Below are 5,591 nucleotides of genomic sequence, written 5' to 3'. Positions count from 1 at the left end.
AAATTCAGAATTAGAATATTGTGAAAAGGTTTTCATATCTGTAATCCATAATCATCAAAATTATAACAAATAAAGGCTTGAAATATCTCACTTTGCATGTAATGAGTCTATATAATATATTAGTTTCACCTTTTAAGTTGAATTACTGAAATAAATAAACCTTTGCACGATATTCTAATTTTTCGAGTTTCACCTGTATCTTAAAGGGTTAGTTCACTCAAAAATGAAACTTCTGTCATTAATTACTCACCCACGTCGTTCCAAACCCGTAAGACTTTCGTTCATCTTCGGAACAAAAATGATCTTTTTGATCCAAATCTGAGAGCTTTCTGTCCCTCCATTGACATCCACGCAACTACCACTTTGAAGCTTCAAAAAGTTCATAAAGAGATACTTGGACTAAACCGCTCAATTAATATGGATTAGTTTAAGAGACAAGATCGCTTTATATGATGAACAGATTGAAATTAGGCTTTTATTCACATATAAACGGAAGCTCAAGCATGTTCGCTTGACATGCAAGAACCAAAAAGGTTCATTCCCGTGTTACGCATCACGTTTGAGCTTCCAAAAGTACCAATGAGGTTTGTTCTCACGTGTCAAGCAGGTTTGGTTAAGCTTCTGTTTGTGTTCGCTGATTAATGTTTATATGTGCATAAAAGCCTAAATTAAATCCGTTCATCATAAAGCGATCAAGTCTCTTCAGAAAATTGCTCAATTCATATGAATTACTTTTATGAAACTTTTCGAAGCGTCAAAGTGGTAGTTGCGTAGCTGTCAATGAAGGGACAGAAAGCTCTCAAGATTTCATAAAAAAAAATCTTCATTTGTCTTCCAAGGGTTGGAGGGCCTTAACAGTCCATAATTCACCTGCACTTGAGCTCAACCACCACCCTGACACTTCAAATCTCTCTTCTGCAAAGGCCAAATTTAATTCAAGACAAACGGGAGGCAAATATTCTTTGTCAATTTATTAACAAAATGATAAAATAAATAAATACAAATTGATCAAATGCTCCTAATATCAATTTCTTCCCATGTTCCCTACAGTATTTTCAAAACACTGCATACAAAGGACTCATCACAGGCTCAATACAGGAGAGGTAAAAACCAACTGACTCACTCACAATGTCAGGCGAACAAACGAGGAGAAAAAAGACCAAAGAGAGAGAGAGAGCTCTGTAACAGAAAAAAGTCAAAAAATAAACACACTCCTTTTTAAAATCATTATGAAAAAATACAAACAATTTTACAAATATTCATATTGTGTAAAACCATTTACACTTAGTTCAGCACACCAGGTGAACTTTTTTTTTTAAATAACTCATGTCGCTACAATGTATCCTGTTTTGTGTTTCATCAAGTGGAAGATTTTTTTTTTGATTTTTCTTTTTTTGCACGCGTAAACAAAAATGTTTTCCAATTTGACAGTTGACTGTAGATGAGGTATCGCTCACACACACACACCTGCTCAAACACACTCACTCACACACACACTGCACAACATCAGGGAAGTCACGACAATAGAAATGAAATGCATCAACAGTACAAGGCCACAATCATGACGTAGTATGAAAGGTGAACGGAAACTACATTGAAACTACAATGACTTCTTTGTCACTGTGGAATTATAACGCACCATAAAGAATATGGATGATCTACAAACTATTAAGATCAAGGTGACATGATGAACAGCTGAAATGGGTCTAAAATGTTACGATTTTATGCATTAAATGTACACCGCAACCTTTCGCCTTTTAAAAGTTCGAAAACCAAAATTGCAAAGCCATACAGACAACTCAGAAAGCTGGCGGAAAGCGTTTCCCACGTGTCGGAGCCATAAGCTAAAGCAGTAATGAACCGTGATGGAAAAAAACCCCTCAATGATATGTATCTCGGATGCATATAAAAAGGCTTCCTAATAGTAAAATGCATGTTTGCAATCTCTTTGGGTATACAGAACTTGAATGCTTTGAATGCGTGGCTTTCTGAAGTTCCCTCCCCTTTCTTTCTAAATACCCCCACCCACAACAGATTACATGCACTCTGCAATATAAGCCATGTAAGACCATAAATATCTTCTCACAACCACTGGAACCCCCCCCAAACCCCGCCCACCCAGCGCCCCCAAGATAACAATAACATTCAGCATGGTGTGCTAGCAAAGGCAGACTTGAATGAAAGTACCGGTCCATGAGATTCATACACAGCTGAAATGCCACATTTCCATGTTCCAAAGAGCCCAGAATTGTGGCCAGCAAATAATTCCCATCTGTAACTGTACATGAATTAACTATTTTCTACAGATGCCATTGTGAAAGTGTATATTGTTCATAATTTAAACAACAAAAAAAACAAAAAAAATGCATGTGTATTTAAGAGATGTACATATGTATACTGTTTCGTTTTGGCATCATCTTCGCCAGACATGTAAAAAGGAAAGTGACACAAAGTTCACATAAAAATCTTTACAAAATAAACTCAGAACTAAATGCATATTAAAAAAGTCTGACAAAACTTATATAAAAAAGTTGCATAAGAAGGCATGCTTTTTGTTGAACTGATTGGACAGGTGGTGTTCTGGGCGTTTGAGTCTATCCAATCAGACTGCAGGTTTTCTTTGATCCGTTCAGCCTTGCTAATAGTCAAGGCTGAAAGCTAAATACCTGATTCAGGTACAAGTCCAGTATTCTAACTCAGTGACTGAAGGAGAGATGAAGTGAATAAGAAAGGGTGCACATCATGTTATGTATGACATTAAGTTGTAGTCACTGGCCTGAACAGTCCTGTTTTGTGATACAAGAAAAAAATCTCCTGAATTTTACACTAAAAGAGAACTTAAAATGAGCAGACAATTATGTATTTTGGAAAACAAAACATAGTAATACTTAGGAGATTCCTATAAAAAGTGCATAAAGACAGGAAACCATGACTTCCTAAACTTCCAGAACTTCTTTTCCAATGAACGTCAATCCAAAAATGCCTTTTTCGCCACAACTTTCACACACTTAATATTTTGGTGGCACAGAGCGCTCCGATAAACCAATGAATTATTTAAAAACATTATAATGGAACTTTTTTCTTTCTTTTTTTTAGACCAATTTTGTGCACCACTAAGATATACTTTTGTTCAGAGTGTTAAAAAAACTCAAGGCAACTCCTTAAAATATTGCCTACACTAGAGGGGCTCTTTAACTTCACAGCAGATAAGTAGGTTTAGTAAACAGACAGACAAACAGGACCAGACCAACACAAGCACATCACTACAACCAGTTCACTTTAACCAATGAAATTACAACAAATGTGCTTCTAATAGAGGTTAAATGAGTGACATTTTGCAGAGAGGGGGAAATATGACCAGTTTCATTCGATATTTTTAGGGAAAGACATGTAGGTGAGCTAGGAGATTAAATTCTGTATGTAAAAGGTTGAAGGCACTCTGGGCACCTGTACAGGAAGGAGTAAAAGTAGTTTTCTTGAAATATTCTCAGACTGACAATGGTGACTTCTGGAAGGCATTAAATATTCATGTCGGTATGCCACAATAATGGTTGCCATGATATGAATGTTTATCCATCATTACCCAATCCTGGCTCAAAGGGTAAGAGGGCATTATGGGAATGTATTAAGGATAAGTATGTGAATTTTCACAGTAGATTGTGAGAAATTGCAGCACATTGTCGATATAACCAAGACCCCATCCACTAAGAACCACGAATTGGGGTTTAAAGCCATGAAAGCCTGACTACACAAGACAAATCCATCATAAAAAAAAAAAAGACAAAACCGTAAACGTCATCCCAAGCACAGAATCCATATTGTGTAAGTTATCTCTCATGGTTAAACAGTCAGAATTAGCAATGCGTCGTCCTTTTGAAATCCCCAAATAAATAAGCACTGCATACATGGTATAGTGAAAATTAGCACTGACAACGATGTCCTAAACGGATACGTGGAATTTGATATGCTTAAATTGTTCAATCCTAGCCTGAGTGGCTGTCATCACAAAGGTAAAAGGGATATGCTGTTTTGACAAACATAAAAAAGGTGCCAGCCGTGCATCACTGTTAAGACTTAACTTTACCTGGGACAGGTTAAGATACTACACAACACAAAGAAAAACCAGCAGAAGACTGTCCTAAACAGTGCTTCCCACTTTGTACGTCAGCAACTGACCACTGTTTTCCAACTTACAAGACGTTACGTTGGCAAACATTTTAAAAACCAACAGAAAAGTTAAGCGCTTTTGAAAATTTTGCTCGGAAAGTCTCTTAAGAGGTTATTAGTGCGTTTGCTTTAGTTATCTGCAATAAAGCTTGTGCTTTAAAAAAGGGTTTTCTGTCACTTCCTTATTACTCAATTTGGCTCATACATCAAACCCTCAAGTTTAAGACAGCAAATTGTGACTTAGTCATTATTGTTTTTCCAAGAAAAAAGAAAAAGAAAAAAAGATTTTGGAAAAATGGGGATGGGGCTAGTCCATTATATTCTAGACTAAACACAGTAAGAGGATATTTCCATTATTTTGGAATAAAAACAAAAAAAACTAAAGCATTTGGCAGTTCAGAATTCAAAAACAGGCACTCATTATGCAATGTGCCTCTCTGAGATTGAGAAAGCTGCTTGCATAATTCATGCCATTTTTAAACACCATTGATAAACAACTGTTTCATGAAACAGAAAAGCACTTATTTTCAATGAAGACTAGGAAGACCTGAATATATTTTCTTAAACAAAAAACAAAAACAAATCCACATACAGCATCAGGTACACACACACACACACACACACACACACACACACACACACTGACTTTAGAACAAGACTCATTCAATACACAGAACCACCATTGCTTTTCAGACTAATCTACCACGCATGATTTGTTGCAGTTTCTGAGATGTGACTTCTGGCGTAGCTTTCTCTTCCAGCCCTTTGTCAAAGATCTTCAGAGGCTTTGCAGAGCACTCTACTGCTAATTAGCCTGAGATGACTTGGAGATGGGACACTTTTTTACTGCTAACTGGGAAATGCGGACAAGAAGTTGTCGGGTGGAGGAGAGAAATTAGAGGGGTTGCTATACGCAGTCCTGGCCGAGTCCTGATTTAGTCTAACCTACGCCAGCAACAGGATTCTTTGCCTCTGCCTTGTCACTGGCGAATACTGATGCGTTGATTTTTGTCATGTTTGGAAAGAGAAGCATTTGGTTTTGCCAGTCCACTCAGGCCTGGCTGGAGGTGCACAGGGTGTGGGCATATTCATGCAGTCTTTGGACATGTCTGCCCTGCCTTTCTCCTCCCGGAGAGAAGACAACTAAGACAACCTATGAAACAAACCCCATGTTGGAGGCACACACTGGTCTGATCTGATAAATCATCATCTTTATCACCATCACCCTCATCCTACATCAACATCCTTATTATTATTAATATTATTAAACTACTTTTTTTTTTAAATCTAATAATTGGCATGACACTCTTTCTTAAGTCACCCTTTCTCCCACAAGTTTGGGCTCTATTGGTCTACAAGAACCAAGATTAGTTCTCCGTACTGTTGACACAGCATATGCATTAAAAAAAGAAAAAGAAAAGAAA

The sequence above is a fragment of the Rhinichthys klamathensis genome, unplaced genomic scaffold (genome assembly GCF_029890125.1).
Source record: "Rhinichthys klamathensis goyatoka isolate OS25496 unplaced genomic scaffold, OSU_Roscu_1.1 h1tg000557l_1, whole genome shotgun sequence".
In the NCBI taxonomy this organism is placed as follows: Eukaryota; Metazoa; Chordata; class Actinopteri; order Cypriniformes; family Leuciscidae; genus Rhinichthys; species Rhinichthys klamathensis.
The sequence above is the reverse complement of the archived record's forward strand: the minus strand, read 5'-3'. Positions refer to the sequence as shown.